Raw genomic sequence first — 13,971 nt, forward strand, 5'->3', positions numbered from 1 at the left:
CAGTTGGTCTTTTTTTTTTAAGTTTTTTTTCCCACTTATTAAGGTCTTTATTGAATTATTACAATGTTGCTTCTGTTTTACGTTTCAGTGTTGTGGCGGTAAGGCATGTGGGATCTTAGCTCCTCCACCAGGGATCAAACCTGCAACTGCTGCACAGGAAGGTGAAGGTAACCACTGGATCACCAGCCAATGTCCCCTGGGTAATCAGTGTATCAAAGAGAAGTAGTTCCAAAGCAGATAAGTTTCTACTTGGGAAACTACCATCTGCAGTGAATAGAAAATTAAAATCAGGTCCCCCAAATCACCACATTAGTTTACCAATGAATCTGGAGATAAGGAAATGAGGTAGAAACTAAAACCTGATAACATTATTCACTTTTTCCTTCTAAAGTCTCAAGGTTTTGATTGGCTAAAGGTCACAGCATCTCAGATCAGCTTATCCACTCCAGTATTCTTGCCTGGGAAATGCCATGGACGGAGGAGCCTGGTGGGCTCCGTGCGGTCGCAAAAGAGTCGGACATGACTTATCAACTGAACAACAACAAAGTGCAGGAAGTGACCAAACTCAATCTGACTGTGGCCATAAGGATGGTGGGAATAAGGAGGGTGGCAGCGGGAAGGAAAGAGCAATGTCAAGGTTGACTGGGAAAACCACATGTATGCTTTCGGGGGAAGAAAGCAGAGCAGAGGAAATCGCTGAGAGATGATTTGTGGCATCATTTCAAGATGAAATGTACGACGCGGTGGCCCATCCACATGGTCTAGACCAAAGTTTTCCAAAGCCTGGGCCCTGGACCAACAATATCAGCCACACCTGGGAACCTGTGAAAAATGCAATTTCCCAGGTCTTATCCCATGAGAAATTCTGGGAATGGGCCCCAGAAATCTGTGCTTTAACAAGCCCTCTCCACGAGATGCTGATGCACACCAGGGTTTGAGAACCACTGTGGAAGGCAGTGCTTTTTGGAGCTCGGGTAGCAGGGTATACAGATTTTAGCACTTTATTATTTCATCAATAAAAGCTTTATCTCTCCACTCAGATTCAAGCCTCATGGGCACACTTAGTTTATATCCCAAAGCTCCTACCAAAGAACTAAGCATGTTTAAGGGCTCTGTAAATGTTAGCTGATTGATTCATCTGCTCATAAATAGACAAACCCTTAAAAAAAAAAAAAAAAAGAGGATGCATTGCCAAAATGCTTGTTTAAACAAAAGTGAGAGCATTTAAAGACATAAAATGAAATTTCAAAACATCTCCCCCTTGACTCGGCTGGGCATTTGCAACATCTCACAACCTTACGATGCACAAAATCACCTGAGCTTTGGACCAGCTCAGGCTTCCCCTGTGAGACTCTGATAACATTAACTCAAACCAGAGAAACTCCCCAGTAACTGGTGAGGCAGTATTAGCTAGGAAAACCTGTGCCCTGGATGGGTGATAAAGAGAAAAGCAGGGAGTTAGTTAGCTCTCAGACCAGGGGAAGCACATCTCTCAGTTCAGCAGCTCTGAATTCCTTTGGGTGTTCCCAGGTTGGTCTGGTTCTCGCAGTCATTCCAAAGGAAGAATCCACTTGGTGAGCCCCTTCGAATGAAATATGGAAGCATATCCTCCCAATGGCTGTCCCTGTTTCCATCCTAAACCCCAAGTGCTGACTTCAAGAAACTTGCTTGGTAGATGAAAAGCAGCTAATTGTTTGTAAGTTGCATATTAATATTTACTTAGTTTTTGAACATTTCCTACCTATCTGTTTCCTACCTATCTGTTTCGCTTGAGCTGAGTGCTGACTTGAAGGATACATTCAATGAACCGGAATATCCAGTCCGATGGAGTTTAGGAAAGGAAGGGGATAGTTGAGAGACAATTTGAAGAAGGAGACAGGGGCCAGCTCATGAGGAAGCCAAGGTGGAGACTTCGGACCTGTTAAAGCATTTTAAGGCAGACAAGATTCCTGACCTGGCTGCTCTATGGAGAATGAACTGGAGGAAGGGTTATGTTTTTGCTCAGGCCTTTCAGACACAGAATAAGGCAAGATAATTTGAATGTCATTTCATACAGCGGTATCCGAATACCTGGTTATAAATAAAACCTCTCGTTTACCAGATGGGAAGCTGTTTGTTAAAATGTACCTCAGTTCTTGGATCTTTGCACTTATCACAGATTTTGAAATGTACAGTAGAGTGACTCACTATAAGAAAGAAATAAAAGATTACAAACATTCCTCAGTCACTGAGCTCTGGGTAATAAATGCATTGAGGAGCTGCACTGGGCATATGGAGAAGCATATGCTCCCTCATCCTTTGAGCTGGTGGAGCTGTGAAAGTGAGATGAGCCTCACAGAAAATGACAAAAAGGAATTTTTTTATATATGTATCAAGTACGTACATGTTGAATTGCACTATAATACAAAGAAGAGAACAGAATTGATAAATGCACTGGAACTCATAAATCCTACATTAGCAGACAGGACAAATTTATGGCTGGGTTATATCAGGCTTATACTCATACAGTGCTGCATTTCTGGGCATGAAGAGGCCTAAGAACTCTTTCAAATCCAGGCAATAAAGGGGCTCAAAAATTACCTGTTTATGAAACTAACAAATTATTATTATGGAATCATTGTGAAAAATCTTGGTTGTATTTAGGTGTGTTTACTTTATGAAAATGTATCAAGTAGTTTAGAGCAGGGATAGGCTACCAACTACAGTATTCTTGGGCTTCCCTGGTGGCTCAGATGGTAAAGAATCTGCCTGCATTGTGGGAGACCTGAGTTCGATCCCTGGGTTGGGAAGATCCCCTAGAGGCAGGCATGGCAACCCACTCCAGTATACCTGCCTGGAGAAGCCCCATGGACAGGGGAGCCTGAAGGGTTACAGCCCATGGTGTCGCAAAGGGTTGGACATGACTGAGCAACTAAGCCTAGCAAATCAAGTAGTTCATCTGCAGTTTCTGCAACTTTTTAGCATGTGTTCACACTGCAGTCTAAAGTTTAAAAATGCTAGACCTATAAGTGAACAATAGCTTGACTTTCAACCACATTGTGCATGGAGCACAGGGTAAGAAAAGACTCTGCAGTAAAGTCAGACTACAATACAATTAGCCTCACTGTTCAGGTCACATGACCTAGGGGGTCACTGCCCCTACTATTCACAAAACATGCAGAAGCTGTCAGAATAGGGGAACATTGGAACGGACTCTGAAACACACAGCTTGGGATAAAACCAAGCGATGTTGGGTGCTGTTTTTCAAGACTAGATATTTACTTTAAATGAACAGCCATTATATGGTTCCCACATCCCTAAGAGATAAACTACATAAATCCAGGAGCCATGGGTGAGAGTTCTCTCGGAAGGACACTAGAAGCCACCTTCTCACCAGAGCTCCTGATTATCCGCTGGGAATTTATGTTTTCCATTCCGCTAACTCCCCACAGTGTCTGGGGAAGTGGAGATCCTGGTGTCTATGGTGGAGTGAGTTGGAGAATGCAACCTCTACCAGGGGACCATGAAAAATTCTACTAAATGTAATGTTATACCTGCCACCATCCAGTTATTTTTTGAATTCCCATGCCAGTAGTCTAGCAGGCAAAGAAAGCAGCCACTATACCAGTAAGGGTGATAACTCTGATTATCACTGAGGAGTTAGAGTCGCTACCGCACATGGGGAGCAGGGAGGAGTATATTTGTATGTCAAGGGATTCACCGAAGAGTCAAGAAATGATGCTCTCATGACTACTAACAAGCGTAAGTAGGTGGCCGAAGTAACCACATTCTGATCAGGGAATGGCAGTCACGGTTCAGCGTCTCAAGGAGGGTCTCAATGTCTGTGCAAGGTAAGCAACACACTCACCAGGTGACTGAGGGGGAGGGGAAGCCAGAACAAGTGGTAGAGGAAAGATGAGAACTTGCAGGCTCAGGAACAATGACGGCCAGGGATATGCTAGTTTGTGCCATTAACTCAAGCATAATAAAACTGTTGTCGTGTTTGTTTGTTCGTTTGTTTTCCCACCAGCCATCACACCTTGAAGAATCAACAATAAAGTCCAGAGAACTTCAGTAACAAGTAGTGGATTTCAGTGGTACAAGGGTTAGCCCAAATGTCAGTGTCCCCACGTCCTCTTGCCCTTACCACTCAGTTGACACTGACCTGCCTTATGCTGTCAAAATCTGCATTTCTCTACCTTCCAACAAGGCAGGTTGGAAGTACCAGCAAATTAACACCTCCAGAGTAGCCTTCAGCCAATAACTGATGAAAGTTTCTAATAAATTTCTCAGCATCTTCGTTCCTTTGGCAGAATAACTCTGTGAGATGCCTTTCACACTGGTTCCAAGAATTTCCCCAGAAGGTTTAAATTCCAGTTACTCCTATGATTACACTGCTCTTTATCTGCTTTCTTTCTTTGTCTCATCTACTCCCATCAAGTGTTTCTCCACTTAGAAAATAAACTATTCTCTCGAGGACCGCTTCTTGGGGAAATGTAAAATAAGACATCAGGAGTCATGTATGGACATAAGAGTTGGACCATAAAGAAGGCTGAGCGCTAAAGAATTGATGCTTTCAAACTGTGGTGCTGGAGCAGACTCTTGAGTGTCCCTTGGACAGCAAGGAGATCAAAACAGTTAATCCTAATTAACTGATTTGCTTTAGTTAGTAAATCAGTCGACTGATTTTACTTAGTAAATCAGTCCTGAATATTCATTGGAAGGACTAATAGGGAAGATGAAGCTCCAATACTTTAGCCACCTGACGTGAAGTGCTGACTCACCAGAAAAGACACTGATGTTGGGATTGATTGCGGGCAAGAGGAGAAGGGGGCGACAGAGGATGAGATGGTTAGATGCATTATCCTCAATGAACATGAGCTTGAGCAAACTCTGGGAGCTAGTGAAGGAAAGGGAGGCCTGGCGTGCTGCAGTCCATTGGATTGCAGAGTCGGACACGACTGAGCGACTGAACAACGGGAAATAAGACATGCATGAAGACACTTAGGATTTATCTGTCTTTGTTTCAGGAATACTGAGAAAATAGAGTAAGATCATTTAGCCAATAAACATGGCAACCAGACTTTGAACCCAGGTTTTTCTGACTTTAAAATCCATGGCTATTCCACTATTCTGTGTTTCTTTCACTCAACCTGGTTGATATTTGGTGGGTACATGGTAATTTTCAGCCTTGAGGACGTTTGGCTCTATTCAACTTCCTTGATTGAGGATACCAAGTTTTTGACCCAAACTCAGGTTTGTGGTCTCAAGGCTGATTCCCAAATTGGAGCCATGTTATTTAAGGTATCTAGGGACTGATTTTGACCAGATGGTTCCTGTCATGGATTACTGGGTCAAATTTATACCAGAGACCATAAGTTAAATGATTCAGAGAACAAAGGCAAGGGCATAACTAAAGAGAAACCGAGAGTAAAAGCCCTAAAGTAGGAAAATGAAAGCAGAGAAGGAAAAGCTGTATTACCATTCTACTTTTGCCTTTCCAAAACTAATCCTTCCAAATCGTTCTAGGAAAATAAGACAAATATTTAGAGCAGTTCTATCATCTTTCTCTTTAGTACCTAGGAAAAGAGCTTGAGGAGATAAAAAAAATCCAGAATATTTGCAGCATCATTTTAATCAAGAATGTACAAATTATATGTACTTGTAACATTGAAAATGCTTGCATACATTTTAATCTATATAATGGGTATAGCCAAGTCTCTATGACCTTTATAGTTACAGATGATTCAATAAGTAGAAATAAGACAGGCTTCACCTGCACATTTATATATAGGATTTGCTTTGATTTTTAATAACTTCGTCCACTGAGGTAGATGGATACTCTTAGAGAGTCTCATTTTTTCAGAGTTGACGATATCTACAATAATGGGTACACAACTTAAAGAACAAGTGTTCGACCTGTGAGGACCTAAATTATTTCTTGATTTCAGTAAACTAAACTTTTTCACTTGGGATGACCCTATTTCTCAAAAAATCATCCGAAGATATATTAGTGCCCCAAATTCATAGCCCCAGCTCCACACTTTAGAGTTACACAAGTTAGTGTATCTTATTTCTAAAAAACCTGTGAGAATCTAATTTTAATTTTAAAAACAATACTTCATGCCAACGATTACTTCTGGACTCCCGCAGAAGTGCTAGTCTAGCACCTGGGGCACTAAGATACTGGGTCCTACTGACTCCTTCAGCCACCCTTTAGAGGACCAGAAGTTATCTCTCTGGGGTCCTTTAACTATTACTGGTCCTTGTCTACCAGATAATAAAGACCTTATTAGAGGAGTTCAAGAAAGGTCTCTTCTGACATGAGACCCCACGAGAAAGTACTTCAATAATCTTTCCACTTTATCACACTTCGAGTTGGCTTTTTAACATGTTTGGAAAACTGATAAGATCTGCCACTTTCTGAAACGTGGTTCTTTCCTAACACAGCAGCCCTGAATGACTGTTAAGTAAGCACTTACGTGGTGGGTGCCATGTAGGCATCTAGCTAATTAAATCCTCATGACTCTGTCATGGGACCATCTCAGAAGCTAAGGGAAGAAGATGTTGCAAGATGTGAGGAGTAGACCATGGTATTGCACCCTGTTTTCAAGTGGATCGATATGATCAGATTGTATTTATGTCTCAACTTCCTCACAAAGATACAAGCTATTTAACTTCCCCAAATTACAAAACTATACAAGTCTGCAAACCTGTCTGACTCATCTGAAAACCTATAGTTGTCTTTTATCCTCTCATTGCTGGCTCCATTGCTATATTCTTTTTTATATAATACATTCAAGCCACAATAGAAAAGGAAAGATATGAAGAAATATCTAGCTTCGTCAAGTACCCAGCTCATCTGACACGTTCACTTCTTGTAATAACTGCTCCACAAACATGGCTTTTTCTCTGAAAATCTTTTCAAAGATCCAGCTGCTTGTCCATCCACACCCTGGAACAGCCATGTAAGAGCTTTGGTGTTCAAAAATCTCTCATTACTTCTCCCCTGACTGTTGGCTCTTTGTCAAAGCTTGGCATCTCATCAGAGTACAAGTTCTCTAAGCCTCTTTCTTCAGTGCTATGGAACAGCCTGATGGCAGCTGCTGGGAGACCAAAGTTCTCTTTTGTCCTCCTCCCCAGATGTTCACTCCTGAGGTTACTAGAAGCCACCTCCTCAATAGAGCTTTTTTCCCATCACTGAGCTTTACCACTCAGATCAAATATTTGAAGAGTTAAATGTACCATTTAAAGTGGTACTATCTGAAACAATACTACAATAACTCATTTGTTCCTTAATCCACTTATTCAGTAAACTAATATTTGCTGGCTGATTTCTAGGTGCAAGACGACGGAGACACAACACTTAGTAAAAAACAAACAGTCACTATTTTTACAGAATTTAGTGTGGAATACATATATAGTTTAAATGGTCATACAAATAAAGATGAAATTACAACTATGAAAACTCAATCAAGGAAAAGCACATGATGCTATTAGAAGATGTAGTAAGAAGTAAACTAGTCTTTGGGGTTGATGAAAAGCTTCCCTGCAGAAGTCATGCCAGAGCTGAGATATGAAATTACATTGACATTAACTAAGTGAAAGAAGAAGAAAGCCTTTCAGGGTAAGGTAAAGTGAAAGTGAAACTGAAGTCACTCATTCGTGTCCTACTCTTTGTGACCCCGTGGACTGTAGCCTACTAGGCTCCTCTGTCCATGGGATTCTCCAGGCAAGAATACTGGAGTGGGTTGCCATTTCCTTCTCCAGGGGAGCTTCCCAACCCAGGGATTAAACCCAGGTCTCCCTCATTTCAGGCAGACGCTTTAACCTCTGAGCCACCAGGGAAACTCTCAGGGTAAGGTAAGGCATGTGCAAAGATCCTGTGGCAAAAAGGAATATTTTGTGGCAAGGAAGTGTAAAAAAGGCCAATGAGTGAAAAGCAAAAATCACAGGCTAGTGTGGTAGGAGAAAAGGTTGCAAAGATGGGTGAGCCACATCTATGTAGGTTTTTCAGGCCATGGTAAATTTTGCGTGCATGTTGAAGGATAAAGAGGAATTCACAGAAGGTAGTGAACAGTTAAGTGTGAGATGATAAAATTTAGTTTTGAAAATAGCTTTGGATTTGAGAAGTCTCTGGCTGTAGTTTGGAGAATATTAGAAATGGAAGTCAACGCATACATAGGAGGAAACAGAGGTGTCATTGCAACAGTCAGGAAAGAGACGAAGCACTACGGCAAGGGCGGCACTATGGATAGCAGGTATTAGGAGCTGAAATTAACTAGCCTTAGCATGAACTGGGTCTCTTGGAGAAAAGGAGAGAAGTGTTCAGGATGCCACCTGGTCTCTGGCTTACACAACCATGTGTGTGCACGTGTGCTAAAATGCATCAGTCATGTCTGACACTTTGCAACCCCATGGACTGTAGCTCACCAGGCTCCTATGTCCATGGGATTCTTCAGGCAAGAATATTGGAGTTGGCTGCCCTGTGGAGTCCTCCACAGGGGATCTTCTTCCTGACCCAGGGATCAAACCCGTATCTCTTATGTCTCCTGCATTAGCAGGTGGCTTCTTTACCACTAGGGCCACCTGGGAAGCCTCTACACAACCACGTGCAGGTACAATAAATCAAAATGGAAATAAAATAAAAGACGATCAGTTGGGAGGGGAGTTTCCTAAGTTCAAATATGGTCATATTGAGCTTGAGGTCTGTCTGTGTTCACTGGGTATAAATCTGAAGAAGACATTCATGTATGAGTCACACACATGAGTTAGTAGGTCTCTAGTCCTAGGAGAGGTTAAAACTAGAGATATGGATTTGGGGGCAATTAAAGTACATGAAACCAGAGGCATGTGTGACATCACCTAGAAAAGGTTCTATGATAGAATACTAAAGATGCTCAATATTTAATGGCCAGGCCAAAGCAGATGAACCTGTGAAGGAGCAGAAATTTTATTGCCCATCTTTTTCCTCTAACACCTAGCACATGCCTTGCTTGGAGAAAAATTTTAAAATGCATTTATTGAAAGGATGAAATGAATATATCTTGGTAAATTGCACAAAGGAAAAGACTCACATAGCATATAGTATAATGAAGCTAAAGGTAGCTTAATATTTAAGCAGTGGGGAAAAAAAAGGATATGAATCCAAAACAGGATTACATTGAGTAAAACCATAATGAAAACAAAGCATAGTAGAAAGAAATATCTACAGCTCAGAATGGACTGGCCATGAATCAAAACATCATGTTGTCATCATAAAAGAAAATGCGCAGTGTAAAATGAATGGACTATTTACTCACACTGATTATGCTACTTGGATTCAGTGTATGGTTATGACCTACTTAGCTAAGGAAGACCTGAAAAGTATTTGGAAATATTTAAAGAACCACAAGATGATGAAAGTTGGGAAAATAAATAAAAAACATTATACTGCAACAACGGTATAATTGACTAAGATGTTTTTTCTTGAACATTTATATGAATGCACAATATGCCGTCGTAGTTATCAATCCTGAGATTAATATATTCCCCACGTGCCTTAGTTTAATCTAGTATGAAACTGATTGCCCTTTCTAAATCAACTCACATTGCTAGCCTACTACTGCTAGGGATAATGAATACAGTACATTTTACTTATTGCCTTGAAAATACATATACTTTCCCTAAAGTAAACTCTTCTAAACTATTTCAGGAGTTCTAGAAGAACACGAACAATTCTATTTTTACCAATTTATATATTTCATAGGCTTTCTCTAGAAATCCTATAGACAAATTTATGATGCATACAGCTATTTATGCATCTGTAACTCTTGTTGTAAGTCTCAATCTTATGTCCTCCTTGCTCTGCTTCTTCCTTCTCACTTACTTTTAATTCATTATCTTAATATACTTAATATTGTTAAAAGTCAACTTAAATCTTTCTGAAACAATGCAAAGCTGTAAATAAATAAGCAAATAGGTGATTAAATTCCTAAGATGCATCATAATTAAATATTTTGTCTCAGCCTCATCCTTTCAAAAAAAAAATCACAACCTATTTTCAGGTTTTCACTATTTAACCCATACGTGTTTCCTGAACAGTTCATTTTAGTTGCTAAAGTGAGGGAAGGAGTTTGGAGCCTAATTTGCGGGGTAAAAACACAGAAACAGCTGATATATGTGAGGAAATGGAAAGGTGAAAATTTTAAGGTCACATGATGGTGGCCTAGGAATTCCCACTGCAATGCTTGACAGATGCAAATCAATAAGATGAGTTATTTTGAAATTACTTTTATTGCTATCCTGGCTTCCTCTGACTGCACCACTGCTCTGAACACGTTGGATCATAAATCCCGTGGATCAGGTCTTCCTAAGTAGACTGTATAGGAAGGTTAGAGAGAATAACTGTCAGGAAGTCAGGGTAGAGGGGCTCATACTGTACTTGTATGGGGAATTCAAAAAGGCAAAAGGGAGAACCAAAGGCATTTCAGGAGAGAAAATGAGATTTAAAAAAGACTGAAAGCTAAGGACAGGCAATAAGTAAAAGCAAAAACTGTAGAATAACTATGTCTTAAAGACAAGAGAAGAGACTGAGAACTAGAGCAGAGAAGAGTGTTGGGCGCCCCAGGAAACCAGCCAGGCGGTGTGGGAAACCAGCCAGGCAGTGGCTCTTCTTGAGCAGTAGAATGGTATTTCTGTTGTTGCTGTTAGTTACTCAGTCGGGTCCGACTGTTTGTGACCCCACGGACTGTAGCCCACCAGGCTCCTCGTCTGTGGGATTCTCCAGGCAAGAATACTGGAGTGGGTTGCCATTTCCTTCTCCGAGAATGGTATATAAAACATATTAAATAATAGTAAGAATAGTCCATAGTAATAATGGACCAAGGTTGTTCTGATGTGTTGGAGAGAAAGACTGACTGGATCTAAAAGAACTATGGGGATGAATCAATTGAAGATGATAATACACTAGGAACAGGCAACAGCTCAATGGACCACAGCCATAAAATTAAAAAATGCTTGCTCTTTGGAAGAAAAGTTATGGAATCTAGATAGTGTGTTAAAAAGCAGAGACATCACTTTGCTGACAAAGATCCATAGAGTCAAGGCTATGGCTTTTCCAGTAGTCATGTATGGATGTGAGAGTTGGACCATAAAGAAGGCTGAGCGCCGAAGAACTGATGCTTTCAAACTGTGGTGCTAGAGAAGATTCTTGAGAGTCTTTTAGACAGCAAGGAGATCAAACCAGTTAATCCTAAAGGAAATCAGTCCTGAATACTCATTGGAAGAACTGATGCTGAAGCTCCTATACTTTGGCCATCTGATGGGAAGAGCCGATTCATTGGAAAAGACCCTGATCCTGGGAAAGATGGAGGGCAAGAGGAGAAGGGGGTGACAAAGGATGAGATGGCTGAATTGCATCACTGATTCAAGGGACATGAGTTTGAGCAAGCGCTGGGAGAGGTGAAGGACAGGGATGCCTGGTGTGCTCCTAGTAGAAAAGACACCATGCTGAGAAGACAAGGAAAGAGTGAAAAGAAGGATCGCTGAGGACATCACGCTAGATTTCCAGTAATATGGTGGCTAGCTCAAGAAATATGGACAGCCAGACACAGGATGCTGGAGTAAAGGAAGTGCCCAGAGCTAGAAATCCTCTGTACAGGGGCTCTAGGGTAATACATGTGGATCAAAGAATTCCAAAAGATGAGGCTTCTCTTTCCTTTAAATATTTATTTTTACCTTAATAAAATTAAGCTGCTTTCATTATAGGAAATTTGGAAAATGCATAGATAAAAATTAAAATCAATCACAATCCAATAATACAAAGATGCAAAGTAAAAGTTCTCTAATGTAGAGTTTATATACCCTTTCAATACCTGTTTTTCTATACATCCTATTTTCCTGCTATACGTAGAGTAGTATGGCATGGTTTGTGCATGTGTAGGTGCAAAGTCACTTCAGTCATGTCTGACTCTTTGTGACCCTATGGAGTGTAGCCCCCTGGGTGCCTCTATCCATGGGATTCTCTAGGCAAGAACACTGGAGTGGGTTGCCACACCCTCCCCCAGGGGATCTTCCCCACCCAGGGATGGAACCCATGTTGCTTATGTCTCCTGCCTTGGCAGGGAGGTTCTTCACCACTAGCGCCAGCTGGGAAGCCGGTATGTTCAGCACATCTCAATTGCGTCCCATCTTCCAATAACTGTTTATTCCTTGGGAAACAGGGGTTCTCATAACCTGTAAGTTTGGGGAATTTTACACTAGATTCCTCCTTCAGGTAAACCCTAGATAGGTTAGTATATCAGAGCTCCTGCAAGTAGAACCATAAAAAGATACTTTACACAATGAGTAACTGACAATCTTGGGTTTTTCTTAAATCCCTGTTAACATCACCCTGAACTGTTCTCCCTCTGAACGGTGGAGGGACAGCTGTCTGGTGCTTGGGCTTTAGGAGCAGACAAGCTGAGCTTCAGAGTCTGTCTCCTAGATTTGCTCTCTTCAGAAAGTTGCTACCTGCATGTCACGTTACTCTCCATGAAAGCAGACTTTACAAGCTGGGTGTGAGGCTTGAAAGAGATAACATTCACGAAGGACTGGGCATGTCAGTTTGAGAGTTATCACTCTGAAGCCTGGGTTGGCTTTGATTACTACATCATTACTAAGCTGTAGTTTTCCCATAACTATAAATCGCAATGATTTGCCACTTGATATTTTTCAAAATCAACCTTTTTAATAACTCCCCAGTCATCTAGCACACGGCTGATCCATAAGAGTGAGTTGTCTAATTACATACTGTGAGACATTCGTTTCCATTTTTTCCTTTCACAAATAATACACTGATGAATATCCTTGCATATGAAACTTTCTCAACAGCTCTGATTAATTCTTATGATTGATTCCTAGAAACAGAATTGCTGGATAACGAGCCATAGTATTTTTAAGGTTTTTGATACAGTTTATTATATTGCCCTCCAGAACTTGTACCTGGTTGCATTTCCACTGTGAGATGCGTAGTTACCACCATGTTCTAATCTTTTTGTGAAGGTAATAGTAAAGATAGATTGCTATAATTAAGCAGAAATAAAGTCTACGGCCATACCACCCTGAACGCGCCCGATCTCGTCTGATCTTGGAAGCTAAGCAGGGTCGGGCCCGGTTAGTACTTGGATGGGAGAAATAAAGAAAAGTCTTGCTACATGAAAAGGCATTTGAAAGATAAACCCATTTACCCTCTGACTCCCCAGGTTCTAGATGGCTGAACAGAACCAACCTGGAGGTGGAATTCTTACAGAGCTATGCTTAAAGAAGTAACTCCAGTGATTACAGGTTAAGATAAAAGCAGATAATAAAACTAGATTAAAGCAAATGTGGTAGTAACATGAGAGCAAGTATGTTTAGAAGTCTGAGAACTCATCACAATGACACACGCTGTTTGCTTAAGTCACGCTGTAAAAGATCCAGTTCCTTCAGGTGTTTGCAGTAACGTATATCAAAGTCAGTTATTTAATTCTCAAAGACATGAGAGTATATTTTTATGCCAGCTGCAGCGTATGGAGATGACAGAGTATTAAAGGCTTTCATCATAAGGAATTGATGGGATCAGTTATAAGGAATTGTTCAGGGATGTTGAAAATGTTTTATATGTAAGTCAAATAACAATACTTTGAGGTCCTTGAAGATAGGAGGATAAATATCTCATTAATCTCGGATTCCCCATTACGTACAAGGGGACAGGCGCACAACGTAAGCAGTTAACTTTTACTGTGTCTGTAGAGACTTGTGAAAGAGGTTTTCCTGCCCTCTTTTTCCAGGTGGGACTCTTGTTCTTCAAGAGAGAAATACAGTCAGTCCATTTACATGGTGAAATCACTAATAGTGTATTTCCAAGATGAATCAAGAATGTGCAAGAATTAACAATATCTCCTTCAGCTCTACATGATATATTTATTCACAGATACCAAGGAAAGGGACTTTCTAATGATATATTCAGCAAAGACTCAAACTGACATTAAA

At 40.8% G+C, this 13,971-nt stretch overlaps 1 protein-coding gene across 3 annotated transcripts in view; it reads right to left on the reverse strand.

Moving 5' to 3' along the window:
• KIAA0825 (KIAA0825 ortholog) overlaps positions 1 to 13,971 on the reverse strand; it is a 429,746-nt gene that overhangs the window by 265,835 nt on the left and 149,940 nt on the right. The window lies entirely within an intron of this gene.

This window comes from Ovis canadensis, chromosome 5, assembly GCF_042477335.2.
Source record: "Ovis canadensis isolate MfBH-ARS-UI-01 breed Bighorn chromosome 5, ARS-UI_OviCan_v2, whole genome shotgun sequence".
NCBI classification, from domain to species: Eukaryota; Metazoa; Chordata; class Mammalia; order Artiodactyla; family Bovidae; genus Ovis; species Ovis canadensis.